General features: G+C 39.5%; 1 long non-coding RNA gene across 24 annotated transcripts in view; it reads left to right on the forward strand.

Annotated features, from left to right (window-relative positions):
* The window catches only part of LOC110598943 (uncharacterized), a 100708-nt gene that overhangs the window by 58786 nt on the left and 21767 nt on the right, over positions 1–20155 (forward strand). For 11 of the 24 annotated variants that reach the window (XR_013434401.1, XR_013434399.1, XR_013434379.1 and 8 more), the window contains 4 exons: positions 3807–3911; positions 4891–5025; positions 15108–15161; positions 16054–16887. This is a non-coding gene — a long non-coding RNA (uncharacterized LOC110598943). Of the gene's footprint in view, positions 1–3806; positions 3912–4890; positions 5026–5332; positions 5543–9660; positions 13962–15107; positions 15162–16053; positions 16888–20155 lie in introns of those variants that run through there. The other 13 variants (XR_013434372.1, XR_013434402.1, XR_013434407.1 and 10 more) reach the window with 11 other exon arrangements.

Below are 20155 nucleotides of genomic sequence, written 5' to 3' on the forward strand. Positions count from 1 at the left end.
GAGACTCCAGATCATCTGAAGCATATATATCCTGAACTCTTTATCTGACATTCCATCTGTTGCAGCTATTACCTCTTCTAAAGTTGAGTTGACCTGCATTGCTTTTGGTCCTTTCTTTCCTTGTCTTTTCATGCTGCTCACATTTCTTTCTGCTTGGTGGAACTGTTGTGTTTATGAGTTTTTCCCCCTAATTATTTATATTGCTCTTGTATAGTTGAAAAATCTCCCTTGCAGGGCGGGTAGTGGCTGTGATCCTTCTCTAGTTGGGGTGATCTCAAAACCGCGCTGGCAGGCTGCTAGGCCTGCTCTACCTGTTGTTCGCGGGTCTGCCCACCCTGCGGGAGCAGGTGGCAGCTCTGCTCTGCCCCCCCCCCTCCAACTGTGGCGATATGACTATCACCCTCTCGGGTCGTTGGGCCTGATCCGGATGCGGGCGGCTGCTCTGCTCTGCCCCCCTACTCCAATTGGAGTGGCGTATCTACCATGCTGGCAGGCCTCTAGGCCTGATCCGTTGGTGGGTCTCAGGTCTGCCTGACTCTGGCAGTAAGGGGAGTTGGGTGTCGAGAGTCCTTTGGTCCTTGCGGTCACGCCCACAGAGAGATTTTGAAGTTTCCCGGTTGTTTGCCAGATGGGCGGGGCTATTAGCAGAGCCCGGAGGGCATGGCCATGTGCGGGGCCATGCGGGGACCCTTCTAGCTGAGTTGGGCCACCGGGAGTCACATGAAGAGCGGGGTAGCTGTGACTGCGTGGTTAAGATCCGGGCGGGTGGTTTGGCTGTTCGCCGAGCGAGAGCAGGGCCTCCCGGGAGAGCCGATATGGCGGAGGCATCTGCCGTTTTGGGCTGCCACTCCGCTCCGGGCCGCCGCTGCTTTCAGAAGCTGCTGGTGGTTGCGGGATTGGACCTCTGCGCCCGCCGGGGGGGCCACCTGTAGAGCCGGGTAGCTGTGACCGCGTGGTTAGGAACCGGGCAGGTGAGGCGGCTGTTCCCAGAGCGAGCACTAGGCCTCCCAGGGGAGCCCGGATGGCGGAGGCCGAATTCCGGTTCGGGAGGGGCGGGCCAAGTCGCTCCGGGTGTCCGCCGCTTGCAAAAATGGCTGCTAGTTGCAGGAGTTGATTTCTGCACCCGCCGCGGGGCCACCTGTCTAGCCAGGTAGCTGTGGCCGAGTGGTTAGGGACCGGGTGGGTTAGGCGGCTGCTCCCAGAGCGAGCACTAGGCCTCCCAGGGGAGCCCGGATGGTGGAGGCCAAATTCCGGTTTGGGCGGGGCGGGCCAAGTCACTCCGGGTGTCCGCCGCTTGCAAAAACGGCTGCTGGTTGCAGGAGTTGATTTCTGCACCTGCCGCGGGGCCACCTGTCTAGCCGGGTAGCTGTGGCCGCGTGGTTAGGGACCAGGTGGGTTAGGCGGCTCCTCCCAGAGTGAGAGCTAAGCCTCCCGGGGGAGCCGCTTGCCGAGCGGCTGATGGCTGTGGGACCAGATCTCTGTGCCCGTGTGGCCGTCCAAGATCCACTTCTCTGGGACAAACTGTCACTTCCAATAAACCTACCAGTTCACGGCAGCTCTCTTCTTAAGGGAATTATGCTAGAAGTTCCTCCGTAGGTAGGCTGCCGCTGTTCCGATGGGTCTTTTTTATCCGGTTAAAGTGGAGACGTTAGAATCGCTGCTTCCTCGCCGGCCGCCATGTTGGATCCCTTGTTTTGTTTTTATTTTTGCTTTTTGGTACTGGGGATTGAACTCAGGAGCACTCGACCATGATGCCACATCCCCAACACTATTTTGTGTTTTATTTAGAGACAGGGTCTCACTGAGCTGCTTAGCGTCTCGCTTTTGCTGAGGCTGGCTTTGAACTCACAGTCCTCCTGTCCCAGCCTCCTGAGATGCTGGGATTATAAGCATGCACCACTGTACCCAACTGCAGTAGTGTTTTGAAAGAGGTCTTTTCAAAGTAAAAAAGGAGTCCAATGGAGAAGATCTTAGGAATGAAGGAGGCCAGTGAGATGGGCCCAGTTTCTATCAATATTACCAGAAACAAGCTCTTGCTCTCATTTGCAGAGCCCAGGAGATATTTTTCTCAGCTGACAAGCTGAAATAAATAATTAGTGTTTTCTTTGTAAAAATCCCATTATTAAGAGAGATCTTGGGCTTTATCTTTTAACAAATCAAAAGGGGAAATTTAGAAATAAAAAGAGACAGATCAACCAGTTAAAATGCATTAAAATATATTAAACATATTAAAATGCACAGGCCTAATTATTTACACCCTGATATAAAACAAAACAAAACAAAATTTTGTGGGATCATCAGGGAAATATGAATACTAATTTGAGTGATGGTAGAAAAAAAAATTGTGGGTAACACTTTTTAGGTAAACAATGGAATTTTAGTTTTGTTTCTAAAAGTTGTTTTTAGATACACTGACAGATTTATGGATGAAATTATTTGATGTCTGGCATTTGCCACTATATAGTAGGATGAGAAAGGGCATAAAACTTTGACATAATATCTGATTCTTAAAGGAAAATTGCTCCTGGAGTTCATTATTATGCATGACTCTGAATTTTCACTTTAGAGTGATGCTCTGGGGAACATTCCTGGAGCTTCCTTTTCAAGTGTTTGGAGCATGCTCCTAACCAAGGTAACAAGAACAGGAAAAGAGCCTTCATAACTTTTTACTCTTTGGTTTGGAAATTGCCTTATGCCGTGTGCTTCCTTTTCCTCTGTCCATGTCTTTCCCAGCTTCTGTCTAAATTGGCTTTATTCTTGTCTCCTTCTTTTTTCCTGGTGTTAATTCCATTGGTGGATCTGACTGAGTGCTGGCACTTCCTTGGTATGCTGTTTCCAACATGCAGTTCTTTATCTCTGCATATACCATGACCATAGCCAAGTGGCACCATGTCCCCCAAACTCGCCAAGCCTCCTGGACATAACACTTCAACAGAAGTTCTCAAAGCCCATGTCTGTTTGAGGAGATGGAGAGAAAATTGGTCATCTACACAGTTTTCACATCTGATGATCAGAATTGGAAGAGAAAGGTGAAATTATGGATGCATGACAATTCTACCAAAGAGTTGATGAGCAATATTATAAATTCCATACAAAACAATCTTGGAAAGTACTAATTAAACTCACTTTCTATTTATACATTGAATTTCATCAGAATGCTATAAATTGTGATAATTTAGATAACACTTCAAATAATGTAATAATTTTCAAACTACAGGTCATGTCCCTGTAATGGGTTGTGAAATTAATTCAACAGGCAGAAAAAAAGGCTTTTAAAATCCATTAGATTAGGCCAGAATGGAACGGAATAAAATTAAAATATTGAAGTAAATGATAAATAGTTACAGTGAATATATTTTTGTAGAACTTTTTCAGTTTTTCTAAGTAATGTGTGTGTGCACACTTGCATGTGTGCAAGCTATGTCATTAATTTGAAATTAATTTCTTATTGTAGCTAATGCTGGGAAAAAAGGTCTGAAAACCTCTAGGTAATGAATTTCTATATATAATCATCAAAAATCAAAAGGATTCAGAGCAAAAAAAAAGATAACTGAATGAAAATTTATTTCCAATCGAAATCTTAATAATTAACTGGTCACCTAATTCGGAGAATTAAATTGCACCAACCAGCCAGAAATCAGAATTAACTGGACAGAAGGAGTAGGTTGCTAGGTGTCACCTGATTTGCTGTTGTGTTTTCATGTGCCTTTGCTTACTCTGCTTTCCTGCTGATTTTTAAAAAGGCCATATACATTTTTGTTACTTGGTGACTGTGATTTTTCAGATTGCAATTTATCTCTTTCTAGATGCAACCAGAATGCTACTAGCCAACAGAAGGAAGTTGTGCCCCACAGGCCCAACTGAAGAACTATCCAAGCTGTGCACAAAGCTTATGTCATGGTAAGAACAAGGTAAGATGACATTCGTCATTAGACTCAAGTTGTAACACCCAGGGCTCCTGCAAGGTTGTCTGTATGCCAAGGCCATATTTGGTCATAGAATGTGTGCCCTTTAAAATCCCAGTAGGTACACACCTACAAATTCTCAGCTAATGAAAGGTTCATTTATTCTTGAAGCCCTAGGGTGGAGAAAACAATTTCCCCTGCCAAATATTTCTTTTATATAAAACTTTAAATAAGAACTAAAAGCTTTCATGGTGCCTAAAAATTCAGTTTTTTTTAAATGCAAATCCTCATAAAAATCAATGACACAGACTCTCTTTTAAGAGTCCTTTCAGAATGGATTTGCATGTACTCATCCCTTTATACAATGAGGTTAACCCAGAGATGGGAGTGTAGGGGGGTATAGTTCACTGGTAGAGCAAGTGCTTAGCATGTGCAAGGCCCTGGGTTCAATACCCAGCATCACATTTAAAAAAAAAAAAAAGGATTAATTCCCAACTGGAAAGGCACTTTGGAGTGTGTAATTCAGATGAAAAATCTTTATCAATATGGCATGATCATTTGGAAAATGCCGTATTCAAAATCTGACTGAAAGGTTTAAGAGGAATTAAATATGAAGGTCTTTAAAAGGGGTAGAGTGTAGAATACAGTTGCATACAAATTATTAAAATGTAAATTATATTTATCAGATGGCTTCACCCTGTGATCTTATTGGTAGCAAGTCCCTGTGCATGAAAGAGGCAAGCCTACCATAGAGAAGGCAGAATACAGAGAACTTGGCATGGTTCCTCTGAGCAGCCACAAGTGATTCATCAGGGGCACAGCTGGGGCCCCAGGCAGATGGGCGAGAACACAGCAATGTGGGCACTGTGGGTTCCCAGGACCACAGAGATCCATAGCTCCAACTCATCTCTGACATAAACCAGGACCTTGCCAGGCTGTCATTTCCGGGAGGGCAGAGTCTGCTCATGTTCATGTTCTTGCCTAGCTGCAAATTTCAAATGAGATGACAAGAATGACATCTGGAAACATTTCCTGGCAAAGAGGGCATTTCTTCTCTCATTTCTCAGGACTTGTTCTCTGCTTACCTCTATCTGCTCCAGCTTCACACTGGAAGAGCCTGGTAAGGGCATTCAAATCCACCCTTCCTACTTGCTTATTATGTGGATTGGAGGAAATCATTGGCCTCTAAGCCTGTTTCTCTAGGAAGAGAATATAAAGAGGGAGATAATAATTTAACTTACAGGGTTGTATGAGGATTGGGATAATCCTGAACACAGTTGTGACAACCAAAAATGACTCCAGATATTGCCAAATGTTCCCCATGGGGCAAAATCACTCCTGAATAACTATGACTTTCTCTCTCTCTCTCTCTCTCTCTCCCCACCCCGCCCCCCCTCCCATTTTGGGCTGACAAACTGTCATATTAGGAACAGTGCAAATGGCCTTTAAAAGGGTGATTAAGTTAGAGATAAGACCAAGAAGAAATTTAGGCACATAAAAAGACACCAGGGCTGTGCCTGCAGGGCAATGACCATGTAAAGCCAAGCAGAGAGGCCCCAGAGGAAACCAACCCTTTATTTTGGACTTTTTCCCTCCCTCCAGAAGTATGAGAAAATAAACTTCTGCTTTTAAAGCAAGCCAGTCTGAGGTACTCTGTTTTGGCCATTGAAGCAAATGAATACATGACTAATTGAGGTGTCCTGATGGTGATGGATTTAAAAGGCTACCATGTTCATAGGGCACACATGTGGCTTCTTCAGGACCTCAGAGGAAGTCTTTCCCAGGGCACAGGTCTTTGGCATGGTAAATATGCAGGAGTTCAACCCTCTCTCAGTTCCCATGCGTAACAGTTTACACCCTTGGTTCTGAGGATCTTTCCCTTGTGGCCAAGCCCCTTGGTAAGGTACCCAGCAGGATGTCCTGAGTTCAGCCATATTCCAATTACTATTTCACTACAGGAAGCCCACTTATCTATTCCCCAGAGTACGTGGGCAGACTCCTGTATGCTGTGGCCTCTTTGCCTAGCTCTCTGTTTCTGTGTCTCTGTCTCTATCCCTCTGGCTGTCTCTCTCTCTCCCCCTCTCTCCTGCTCAAATTAGATGCAGAGGGCATAAATAGTTCTACTAAACAAGCAGGTATTGAGCAGAGAAGAAAATGTGAGGATCCCCTTCTTGTCTGTACCTCTGCCTACTTCCTTTTCCTTATTTCTCTTTAGGGATAGTCCCCTGTGAGGACAGAATGGGAAGCTCCTGTATTCCTCACAAGGCTGACATCTCAGGACTCAGAATTCTCTTTGAACTTTTGATTTTCACAGTGGTCTGCATATATATATACATGGATCAGAGGGAATGATGAGCAGCTAGCTGGGTAGCTGAGCCCACCACATCAGCCCCAGGTGCTATAGGTGGTGACCTTTAGAATATGGATTACTTATCACCTCTAACTCCAGCCAGTTCTGGAACAACAGCAAAAAAAAATATGTCCTGTTCAACATCCTACTATAGGTCATTAACTTAAAATACTTAATGACTGGCCTAGTATGAAAACACTGTAATTTGTTTAACTAGAGCTTTGCTGAAAACTTTTGGGATGGATCCAGGTTTTTACTACTACTTTAGTGAACATCTTCTTAGTATTTTTGTGAATATGCAAGTGTTTGTAAGTGTGGCTCTGTGTGTGTCTCTGTATGTGTGTGTGTGTTTCAAGGGCTAAATTTTAGATCTAAAACTGTTGGGGCAAAATAGCATAATTTTTAAAAGTTATTCTATACTCTTACTTTTACATTATCATAAAATAAAGTTGACTTTTTTATTTTGGTGAGCAATTCTATGAATTTTAATACCTGATAGATTCATGTAACCTCCACTATAGTCAGGCTACAGAGTTATCCATTGCTCCCCATCCCTAAAATTTCTTCATGATGTCTGATATTGACCTTTTTCCTCCCACCCACAACCCTTGACACCATTGAACCATTCTACCATAAGTTTTAATGATAATAATCTTCTATCTGTTCAGTGTGAATGATTGACAAAGTAATGATTACTCTGTCATAAATAGGTTTAAGATACCAATTGCTAGGTCTGTTAACTAAGATTATATTCCATGTAATTAACCCTAATGAGATGATAAACTATTTTAAAAATTTCTTTTTCAAAAACATTTCTGTAGAATAGTTTTCAAAACACTCCAAACTTAAGAAAGGTAAGGCTTATCAGCACAGAAGATTCTATCATCATAGGTAATTCTGTGTATTTTTAGAAACAATTATGAACTAAATCATAAACTAACCTCTAAGTACTGCTTAAATAAGAAGACATCCTTATTCACATTCCCCACCTTAGGATACAGAATATTATGAACCACCAGCGCCCTGTATTTGTATCTCCTAGACCCAAGGGTATCTACCCCTTCAAGCCAATGTTCTTTGAATTCCACTTAATGTTGGGAGGGGAAGAGAATTGGTTTTCTTCACATGGAAAACCGAATTATTCTGTGCAAAATGGAATAATGGTAGACAAAATCCCAAAGGTATTCATATCCTAACCCCTAGGACTTGTGATGAAAGAGTCTTTGCAGATGTGATTAAATTAAGAAACCATGGGTAGGGGGAGATTATCCTAGACTATTAAGGGCAGTCCAGTGTGCTCACAGAAGTATAGGAGGCAGGCAAGAGGGTCAGCATCAGGCAAGGAGATGTGATCATGGAATCAGAGTTTTCAGTGATGTGAGGAAGGGGCCAGGGACCAAGGAGTGCAGGCTGCACATATTAGTGTTGTTTTAAGCTACTAAGTTTGTTATAGCAGTGATAGGAAAGTAGATACTCTTTCCTGAGTTTTCAAAAGTGACTTATTGAATGTTCTACATATAATATGAAATCTAAACATTTTAAATTTAATGTCATTTTGAACTTTCAGAAAAGTCATGAGACTAGTAAAACACCTCTATTTTATTTACACATATTCACCAATTGTCAATATTTTGTTTGCTTTATCATTTGCTGTTGTACTCTGTATTTTTCTCTAAACCATTTGAAAGTAACTTAAGGATATTATGATTATTTAGCTATAAATTATTTCATGTGCACTTCCTAAAAGGAAATTCTCTTACATAATCATACTACAATGATCAAAATCACAAACTGTAACTTTGATATATATTGTAACCAAAAGTAGATTTTTTTAAAGGAGGGTGGGTACCAGGGATTGAACTCAGGGGCACTCGACCACTGAACCACATTCCCAGCCCTATTTTGTATTTTATTTAGAGACAGAGTCTCACTGAGTTGCTTAGCACCTCACTGTTGCTGAGGCTGGCTTTGAACTTGAGATCCTCCTGCCTCAGCCTCCTGAGCCTCTGTGGTTACAGGTGTGCATCACCTTACCTGGCCTAAAGTAGATTTAAGTTGCTCTAGTTGTCTCAATAATCTTTTTGATAGTTATTCTTTTTCCTAGCCCAGGATCTACTCCGGGAGCATGCGCTGCATAGAGTTGTCACATCACTATAGTCTTTTGTAATCTCAGCAGTTTCTTCATCTCCAATCTTTCACATGAAAGACAAAACAGTTTTTGACTGTTGTGAAAAAGTAAAGTCTAGTTATTTTATAAGACATTTAAAATTTTACTTTGTCGGAAGTTTTCTCACAGTAAGATTCAGGTTTACATTTTTGGCACAAACACCACAGAGATGGTGTATCTACTCTGTGTGTCTATCAGGAGGTGTGCCAGGTCAACTACTCCCATTATTAATCCATCTTCCCCTCAGTAATTTGTAAGGGAAGTACTTTGAGATTAGCTTTTCTACAGTGTTAGCTTTTCATTGCTGTGACCAAAGCATCTGACAAGAATAACTTAAAGAAGGAAAAGTTTATTTAGGGCTTACAGTTTCAGAGATTCAGTCCATGTTTGGTCTACTCCATTGCTCTGGCCCTGAGATGAGGCCGACCATCATGGTGGAAGAGTGTAGCAGAGGAAAGCTGCTCAGCTCGTGGCAGCTTGGAGGCAAAAAGAGAGGGAGAGGGAGAGAGGGGGCAGGCATTCAGGGGAGAAGAGAGGAAAGAAATGGAGAGGAGAGGAGAGAGAAGCCAAGGACAAAATATAATCCTCAAGGGCATGTCCCTAGTGATATTTCCTCCAGCCCCACTGAACCTGGCTGTAGGTACCGCCCAGTAATCCATTCACATTATTAATCCATCAAATGGATTAATCCACCAGTTAGATTACAGTTCTCATAATCTAATCATTTCACCTCTGAGCATTCCTGCATTGCCTAACGTGAGCTTTTCAGGGGATACGTCATACCCAAATCAGAGCATCAACCAATCCCCATGCACCACAGTGGCAATTCTAGACTCTCCTCTTCAGTTTTGAATTCTCTTTTAACGTTGAGAAACCTGGCTTCCTCTATGTCATAGAATATTTTAATCTATTTGAAATGTTCTTCTTGTCACTATTTTCTAATTACTTAAAATTCAGTGTCATAATTCATTCACGGTTCCCCATGAATGAAGGTAAGTTATCTACACTTAATTACAAAATCTCATTCAATTTGTGTTTAAAGGTTCTTTATTGGACTTTCAGGTTGTTGAAATGTTTCCCACTTTTCTGTAATGTCATCTTCAGTCTTATTTTGTGATTATTTGTCAAGAGGGAAGAGACAATTTACTGGAATGTATATAAAAAGTATACATTTTAGATAATAAAATAAATCACTTTTTCATTTAAGAATTTCAACTGACTACAGGCATTCTTATCAGTCTGCAGGTCCCAGGTTTGGTGGTGAAACTATGGTTATTTGAGTCCCAGAGAACACCACCGTGGTCAAGTTTTTTTTCCTTTGGACTTCAGTGGGAACCTGAGTTAACTGACATAAATTTCTAACAGGTTCTAGTAATGTCTTAGCAGCTCTTATTGGTTTCTGTTTCAGGCCTACATTTTCAGCTAACACAGAGTTCAAATTGGGTCATGTTTGGGCAGAACTGATTTTTTCCTAAAGGATTATTCTATACCAATTGGCAATTTTCATTTCCTGGAGATGAAAATTTTAAAATCAGAATTCACTACTTGGTATGGTAATCTAGCTTCACTTGATCAGGGACAGAACAGTTGAGGAACAGAGAGGTCATGATAAAATTATTCCTGTGAAGAATCTCTCAGTGATAGGAAGAATTGTTTTTCTTAGAGCAACCTGTAGAATAGAGGAGAGGCAAGGTACAATATCAATTGCACTGTGAACTCAAATGACAGCAGAGAAGATTAATAAGGATATCTGACATGCATTCTTAGGAAAAAGCAGAATGGTTATCCATGTGGACTTGGCCCTAGAATGTCTTTGATTTGAATCCTAGCATTGGCGTTTATTTTAGATTACAGTTCTTATAATCTAATCATTTCAATCTAATTATTGAATGACTGGCCAACTTACTTTTTAAAGTTTAGTTCCCATCTCTATAAATAATGAAGATTCTTATATTATCTGTGTATTGTGAAGATTTCTTAATGCATGTGCCAAACTGAGTAAATGTTAACTGATGATAAGCCCATAGAGTCTAACCACTAAAGAGTTTAACTTGTCAATTCTTAGTTTTGTGAGTATTAAGAGAAAGGGTCAAAAATGATCACATTTTAATTGGCAGGCTGTATTTTGAAACAACAGTATCATATTTTGTAACCAACTGCATGAGTTGGTAGATTGTATGAACTCCCTATTGGTGATCACGGAGCTACTGAAGAAAGTTTGTCATCTCAGTATGGCAATGTATTTAACTGTGATTTTATCCCAGCACAAGGTGAACAAAACCTACTATGGTAAGTATATGATTGCCTTTTAAAATCACTATCAGTGGTTAGAAGGCACATAAATGCAAGTCAGAGTCCTTGCTGCCCCATCCCCAATAAACTGGATTCTGTAGTGCTCCAGATTGGAGGATTGTTCTTGCTATTGGCCATGATTGTTAGGCTGGTTTCTAGCTTAATCCCTGAGCTTAGTTTTTGCTGTATATTCTCAAATTCTGACTTCTGCAAGTGGCATCCACTCATGACCTCTGAAGCCTCAGGGCTCACTGGGCCTAGAACATCAAACATATTCAAAAGGATCCTGGGATTTGTACCTCTCCAGGAGACATCCAAGGAGGATAAAGTTTGGTTGGAGGGGACTTCTGAATTAACAGGACCTCCTCAGGCCCTGTATAGGGTGGGATCAGACCACAAGATGGAGGAATGGTTTTACTCCAAGATTGATATGGAGCTTAGGAGCTGGAACTTGATTCATTATGCCTCCCTTGGCTCCCTGCTACCTAAAGTTTAACTTCCTCACCAAATCAGTCAGTTATAAAAAGCAGATTCAGCTCTAGCCCACATCTGAGTACTGAGACATTATCATCTATGCTTGGCAAAAACAGAAGCGTGAAATGTGAGTCAGTTGTTTTATTCCATTTCCTAGTGGAGAGATGCAGTTTCTCATCCCGTGTGAATCCAGTCATTCAGGAAGAAACTCTCCCAAAGAATTATTCAGATAGTGATTGTGGCTGCTCCTAATTAGACACAGGCTGACTCAGGAGGCAGGGACCTGATGGGGCTGTTGCGCTGTAGCACAGCTGGCTGTTCTTGGCCATCTCACCAGGCTGGCCTATTACTCGGTCTCCTAGCACCTGTACCTCTTCCCTCAGCAAATGATCACAATTATAATTACTATCTATTTAAGTGTACCAAACCAGTTTTCAATATCACATATCCCCCACTCCTGCCCCGCAATCCTCATGGTGGATTCCAGCTGTTGGAGTGCTTGTCTCTGCCAAAGCCTGAGATACTGCAGCCAGCAAGGCTGAAAGGAGACTCAGCAAAGCTGAACTGCTCACCAGGTTGGGGATAGGAAAATGTAAGTTCCAGAGAGAGGAGGGGAACAGGAAGAAGAGGACATATGACTGAAAGGTTCCAGAACAGTGTTCAGGGCAGAAAAGAATTCAAGATGGAAATCAGATACATCCTAAGGGAATTTCGTGGGTTTTGCTGAGTTGTTCCATTTTACTGAGATTTTAAGTAGGAGTTTTTTTATAAGATTTCTATAGTGTTACTGGCAACTGAGCCAAGGGAACTTGCCTGGATCCCAGCTACTGGTTTCAGCCACCCACCTGCATAAGAAATAGGCAAATGATAAAAATAGGTTAGTCTTTTCCCTATTTCCATCATTTGTCTATTTTTTTTATGTGGGTGAGTCGAGATCTAGGCAGGTTCTCTTGACTCAGCTGCAGATAACAGGAGATTTTTGTCAGATTTTGTATGGGAGTTTCCTATACAAAATCTTGGTCAACACCTTTGCTGCCAACAAGCTGTTGGCGTGAAACTGATGATCTGTTCTTGGAAATGAGAGAACGCTGTGTCCTGCAGCAAAGTTAGCAGGAGATGAAAAAAAGAGGCCCCTTGTGGGGAAAGTGACGTCTGAGTTACTTGTGTAATTACAGTATTCATTTCATGTTGGTTTCCCTGTCTTTCTATGAGCCACATGAGGATTGGGACTGTCTCTTGTTAGTATATCTCCAGTGTCTAGCACAGAGTAGGTACATAATAGGTGCTCAAATATTTGTTGGATGAATCTATAAATGAAATGATTTGACTCAACAATTTCTGATCTCCAACTGAGTGGAAGTCAAAAAGAAAATGTTCCTTTGCCCAGGATCCTCAGGGGACATTAGGAAGCTGATGATTTGGCGAATGGTAGGTCTGACAGCAGCAAATTTTAGGGCAATGCTTTCACAAGGACACTCTTTAGCCCTAATGAGGTGGTTCTGTTGGCTGACAACATAGCTGGAACACTGTACATGGGAAATAATATGGGCCATCAAGATAGCTATGGAGGAGGCCAATCTTCTTTCCATAAATATTAAAGTCACAACATTGCTAGGTATTTTGCATGCTGATTTATAAGGCTCTACTTGAAGACATTCATATGTTCTTTCCCTGTTTACCCTCTGGGAACTCCCATTGTAAAGAGGAATTGAACTCCTGTTGTACTCAGTCACGACACTTAGGAAGAAATACAAAATATTGTAGTTGCAACAATCTTCATTTTTTTCCCTTTAGGTTAAAATGAAACATATTAAATTGAGAGGGAAACTTTACAGGCTTTGTGGTATCAATAAAAGAAAATGGTAATTTGAACCAGAAATGTGGGTTGAAATACCAGCTCAACCACTTAACCAGCTACATAAAGTTGGAGAAGTAAATTAAATGCTTGGAGCTTCAGTTTCCTCATCTGCAAATAGGAACATTAACATAATGTATATATGTGACATTTTGATGAGAAATAGCTTTGATGTAACTTCTTTGGTTTACCCATTTTCATATGACTAATTTTTACATTAAGTTTTCAAGCAAAACACACATATTCTTGTCACACTGTAAGGCTGTCCCAGTGTCTTAGTCTATTTTGTGCTGCTATAACAAAAATACTTGAGAATTGGTAATTTATAATGAACATGAATTTTTGGAGGGCTGGGAACTCCAAGATCAAGGGTCTAACATTTGGAGATGACCTTCTTGCAGAAGGTGGAAGGACAAGGGAGAGGGAGAGAGAGAAAAAGGGAGTGGAATAAAGAACAAATAAAGGGGGTCTAATGCCCCCTTTTATAATGACTCCACTCCTGTGATACTTGAGTCTCATGATGAGTCCATTAATTCACTCACTCTGTCTCCGTGGCCTAATCACCCCCCATTAGGCCTCACCTTCAAGAATATTGCACTGGGGATTAAGTTCCCACACATGCTTTCTGAGAGACACATTCAAGTTATGGCACCCAGGACAGAAAATTAGGAGTCAAAGATGGATTGAAAGTTAGTTGTTTCTATTAAGTACAGACCTTGATAATTAAGGGGAAAAAATTATCACTGAAAAACAACAACCACAACAAAAAAAAATAGCATCAACTTTCATATACCTGATTAGTGACATTTACATGAGTTGAGGTGCTTTGCTTAGGGAAATATGTTGAAGGACTTTTGGGGAGTGAGCTTGGTCTGGAAGGAGAGAAAGAGACAGAAAAAGAAAAGGCTGATTTTTTTTTTGAAAAATAAATAAGAGATAATGTGGGATTTGTTAGGAGCAATCTAGAAGAAGGAAAGCAAATGGCTCAGATGTTAGAAAAGGGGAAGACAGGAGAGACCCAAGATGGCGATAAATTGAATTCTAAATAGGAAAAATAGGTGAGAAATCCATGGTGGCAGAGAAAAGGCAGCCTAGGCAGTCTAGAGTGTTCCAAGTCTTTATTTTAATAACTGATTTTGTTTTGTATAAGTTCTCAATTTCTGAAAGAAACCAATAAAAAGAATAGACTGTATAAAACCAATAATAGTTCAAATGTAGGTAATAGCCTTTCTCTAAAGAGAAAGACATACTTTCTTAATCTGCAATATTTCTTCTTATTTACAGTTTTGCTCTCATCTGTCTAGGTGTGGCTTTTGCTTTGCTTATTCCAGACTCAATATGTTCCATGATTCTGAGGATTTATGTCTTCAATTCTGAAAAATTCTCAAGACTATCTCTTTTCCAGATTCATTCTATTCTTTCTACTTTGTCTTTATGGAACTCCCAACAGGCAATATTGGACTTTATCTGAGATCTGAGGTTCCAGAAAATAGAAATAATGAAGAAATCTCCCCTATCTTTTGTGTTTGACAAGCAGTAAATCTCAAAGGACCATCCTGTCGTTATATAGTCCTACATGAGACACATCCTATCCTTACACATGACTCTCATTAGACTCTTGGAGACCTTCTTGTTTACCCAATGCTACAAACTCCAGGCCCCCTCATTAATGAACATTTATCTATTGTAAGCCTAAATAAACTTATCTCCCTGATTTTCTGTTATACTTTGAGTTGTCATGTTAGACATGCCAGATACATAAATGATTAACATTTGCCCTCATTTCTCCATATTTCTACTTCTATTTTATAATTTCTACCTCTTTATCTTTCTGTCCTGTATTATCAGTAATTTATTCAGATTTATCTACCAGTTCACTAATTCTCCATTCAGTGTCTAACCTGATGTTTAGACAGGATTTCATTTCTAAAAGTTCTATTTGTTCTTAGTCTCTCCCTTTCTCTCTGCCTATTCTTACAGACCATTGTGTTCTTTCATTATGATGTCTTTATTTTAAATATATATCCATTTTTGTTTTATAAATTGATCTTCTTTTTTCTCCAGACCATGAAAATGCTGCTTCTCTGGCTTATTGCATCTGTCAATTCTCCCTTAAAGGTAGATTGTGTCCTTGAGTAGTGTGTAATGTTCTTTCCTATGATAAAGTTATCTTAGAGGTTTTATTTATTTATTTATTTTGAGGAGGGAGGCAGTGAATACTGTGACAAGTATTCCCAAAGAATTATTTTGAATTTGTTTATGCTTCAGCCCTTGGAGTTTCATAAATCCTAAGCCAATTTTAATATTAATGTGTTACTTTGGTTTCTTGTAACCATGAAGGTAGTAAAACTTTGGATCCTATACCTCTATATGGCTCAGACTTTGATTTATCATAATTTTTTTCACACAGGTTCCTGGTTACATTAAAAATTTATTGACACTTTCCTAGGCTAGTGGTTGCTTTTTAAAAAAAATTTTTGTAGTTGTAGATGGACAGCATGCCTTTGTTTTATTTGTTTCATTTTCATGTGGTACTGAGGATCAAACCCAGTGCCTCACACATGCTAGGCAAGTGCTCTGCCACTGAGCTTCAGCCCCAAGCCCTGGATGGGGTTTCTCCTGGTCCCATTTTCACAAATGGATGGCTTTCCAAAATTCTCAGCCTCTTTATTTTTTGCCAGATGCTTTTGGGGGGACAATTTTAAAAATCTATGTGTGGGGGTAGTTCAGATACTATTATTTTATCTCTCAAAAGAATCAGACAAAACTGATCTGATACATATCTACAAGTCTTAGGGGATGGGAATATAACTCAGTTGGTAGAATGCTTTCCTTGCATGCACAAGGCCATGGATTTAATCCCAAGCACCACACACACACACACACACACACACATACACACACACACACACACACACACACACACACACACACATACAATCACATATCTATAAGTTTTAATTCAAAAATAATTTTTCAGGATCTCTATATAATTTTTATACCTCTTCAGTTACCCTGATGTAAGATAAAGTGTCTACTTCGTTCCCAACATTTATTACCATTATAAAACTGACCCAGTTGTAGTCAGCAGTGAAAAGAAGAGTACCATTAGAGTCTTCTAATGATAAGCAATGGAAGAGGAAACATCATATGGAGCAGGTATTTGAAGCCTTATAATCAGAGTCTCAAGAGATTTACCTTCCCTTTGCTAGTTACTGTTGCTGCCACCGTGATAACTTAGGGAGTGGCAGCCATTCTCCATGAGTCTTAGTTGACCACATGTAGATCCACACCTTTCCTTAAAATAAAGAAGAAAACAAAGTCAGGGACAAAATATGGGTCTAGAAATGAGGCTATTACAAGAACACATCTAAGAAGTCCATACATATGTGCTATAGATGAGGCATAAATTTGTCTTTATACTTTCCAATAGCCAATTCAAAGTAGGAAAAACTATTGCTTACATATTTCACAATGATTAAGAGAGAAAAACAAGTGAGTTGCTCAACTGAAGTTTGGGGTGTTAATAAATAAGGTGACCTAATAATGTGAGAGAAATATTGAAAGAAATACCTTGTTCTATCAGTGTGAGTGTAAGAACCTAAAGTTCATGCTTGAGGAAAATAAATACATATTAAATTTCTTTTTGAAGAGGAAGTGTCTTAACAGATATCCACTGTTGTTGGATAGAGAGTGTGGACAAAATCTGAAGGGAAACTGTGCTCACTCTGTGGACTCCCTGACACCTGCTATTTCACTCAGTCTTCCTTCAAGATGAAAGTAGAGTTTGAAGTGGAACCATGTTTTTTCAGCCTTTCTGGAGAGTCTACATGATTTCATCCAGGTCAGTTTTGATGGTAAACTTCTCCTGGCAAAGATTCTTCCTTTTGTCTCCCAAGTAATGCATTTATTGTGCATTACTTTTCTCCTCTAGTTTGAATCACCTTCCAATATCTACTCCTGGGCCTCTCTGCCCTTTCAGGTTCCTCTTACTTCTTCCTGTCACCTTGTACATGAGGTTGAATAAACAACAGCTCGTTTCCTAAGTGGGACAGTGCCATGGGAGTTCTCTAAGGGAGAAGAATTGCCTGGGCTGAATGATGTGCTCTAGGAATTCGAGCCCAAGTCACAGATTTTCTCCAGCCATCATCTGCAGATTGGACACTGTGCTCTTCATTCTGCTTGCTTTTCTTCTCTTTTGAGGTTGGGATTCTTCAAGAGAGCACTCTGCTAACTTACTTCAGGATGGTGGAAAGTCAATGTTTTGAATGTGGTAGTGATGGGTGCTATCCCCGTCCCTTTACTTCTTGGGGAAACCCCAGAGCATGCCTACAAAATTGCTCCAACTTCAGAAAGCAAAATTGAGAAAACCATTGGTCTGCATCAGGGATCAGCAAAAAATTTTTTCTGTAAAAGGCCATAGAGATATTTGTTTGTTTGGGACACCAAATAGTCTTTGTTGCAACTGTTCAACTCTGTTTTTATAGCATGAGAACAGCCATAGACAAACTAACAAATGGGCATGACTGGATTTGGCTCATATGATCACAGTTTTTATAAGAACTAGATAAAATCTCTGATGGAGGTTGTTTCAGATATATGTGTAGATGTGGATGTGTGTGTGTGTGAGCATGTATGTGTGTATCATAAGACTCAGCTTAGATTTTATATCTATTTTATCTGTGTTTATTTTATCCAAGGAGGAACAACATGGCTTCAACTAGTGAGTTTTCAGGGGTCCTGTGTGAGGCTTTTCCCCAGTTGACTTGGGACTCCATTGAGGTTGTCAGTTAAAAGAGCATAGGATTCATCTCCAGTAAGATTTCTCCCAGCAGAGGGAAAAAGGGAGACATCTACCTGTTTCTATTCTTAGCAAATTCAAACTGGCTTCTCAGAATTGAGAGAGAAATTAAACACATACTAGAATTAGTACACAAGACATTAAAGTATTTGTTATAACTATAATAGTCACAAATAGATGGTGGAAGGAGTTGTGGTCAGGGTGTGTTGACTTTCCACTTTGAACCTTTCTTATAGTGCTTTCTTCCCTTTTATTGAGATATAATTCATATGCCATAAATTTATATCTTTCACAGTATACAAACTACAAAAAGTAGTTTGTTTTAGTATATTTGAAGAGTTATGAAGCAATTATCACTTATCTAATTCCAGAACATCTTCATGATCCCCAAATTAGAGCCTACACCTACTAGCTGTCACTGTTCATTTCCTTATCATCCCAATACTGGGAACAATTGTTCTGCTTTTTGATCTCTAATAATTTGCCAATTCTGGACATTTCCTATAATATGTAGTTGTTTGTGCTGGATTTCTTTCTCTTGGTATAACATTTTCAAGGTTCATTCATATATTATTGTCAATACTTCATTCTTTTTTATGGCTAAGCAATATTCTAAGGTATGTGTATAACACATTTTATTTATTTAGTAGATGGATATTTGGGTTGTTGCCATTATTTATCTATTATAAAATGCTCCTATAAACATTCACTGGCAAGTTTTGGTGTGGACAAGTTTTCAATTCTTTTAAGTATGTACTTAGGACTAGAATTGCAGGATCATATAAAAACTCTTTGTCGAATGCTTTGAAGAGCCATCATACTGTTTTCCAAAGTAACTAGTGAGTTTTCAGCGGCCCTGTGTAAGGCTTCTCCCCAGTATACTTGTGTCTGCATTGAGATTGTCAGTTAAAAGAGTATAGGTATCATCTCCTGTAAGATTTCTCATTCAGAGCTGGGGTTGTGGCTCAGTGAGTGATACAGTGCTTGGCTAGCATGTGTGAGGCACTGGGTTTAATACTCAGCCTTGCATATAAATATATAAATAAAATAAAAGGTCCATTAACATGTAAAATTTTTACAAAAGAATTCTCTTTCATTTTTGAGGGATCATTTTGCTTGCTATAAAATTCTTGATTGATAGTCTTTTGGGCACTTTGAATATTTTGTGTCACTGCTTTCTGACATCCATGTTTTCTGATAAGAAAACAGCTGTTAACCTTATTTAGGATCCCTTGTATGTATTTAGCTACTTCTCTCTTGCTTCTTTAAAGATTCTTTCTTTGTCTTTGTCTTAATAGTTTGGCTATGATGTGTCCAGGTATGCATCTTTGAATTTATCATACTTGTACTTTGTTTAGCTTCTTGGATATATAGATTAATAATTATTTTCATTAAATTTGGGAAGTTTGGGCCTTTTAAAATATTCACTATGCCTCTTTCTTTCTGTTTCTGAGACTTCCATTATACATCTGTTGGTATACTTGGTGATGTCTCATGTGTCTCTGAAGCTCTTTCTACCTCTTTTGACTTTGATCCTCAGGCTGGATCATCTCAATAGTTCTATTTCAAAGTTTCCTGATTCATTCTTCTGCCAGCTCAAATCTATTGTTAATCCTCTCTACTGACTTTCTTAAATCAATTATTGTGCAATTTAACTCTAATTTTTATGTATTTATTTTAATACTTCTTACCCCTTTGTTGATATTCTCTATTTAGTGAGACAACTCTTACTTATTCTTTTCTTCAATCCTTTAAACATACTTAAATAGCTGATTTAGAGTCTAAGTTGATTGGTTCAAACACCTAGGCCTGTTTACCAGTAGTTTATATTTAATATTTTTTCAACCCCTAAGAATGGGATAAATTCTTTTATTTATTTTTTTTTGCATGTCTGATAACTTTTTTGTTGGCAATTTGACATTTAAAAAATATGTTGTTTCAACACTTGAAATCATAGTCCTCCTTTCTTAAGTGTTTATTATTATTGTTTCTGTTTGTTGTTTAGCAACTTTCCTGACCTAATTCTATAAAGTATAGGTTCTTTGTCATTATTGGCAATGAAGTCTTTCATTGGTTAACTTAGTGGTGGTTATCTAATGGTTTAACAGAAAGTTACTTAAATGACTGAACCACTAAGTGAACCAACCATTACTGATGGGGCCTGAGTATGTTTTGGACAACATCTTTAATGTTCAGTAATGAAGTTTTTAACTCTAGTAGTCTTCACTTCCTGCTCATACAGACCACAAGATCATTAATGATAATAATGTAGAATGAAGATTTAAAGGGTGTTTCTTGGGCAGTCACTTAG

This window comes from Ictidomys tridecemlineatus, chromosome 1 (genome assembly GCF_052094955.1).
Source record: "Ictidomys tridecemlineatus isolate mIctTri1 chromosome 1, mIctTri1.hap1, whole genome shotgun sequence".
NCBI lineage: Eukaryota > Metazoa > Chordata > Mammalia > Rodentia > Sciuridae > Ictidomys > Ictidomys tridecemlineatus.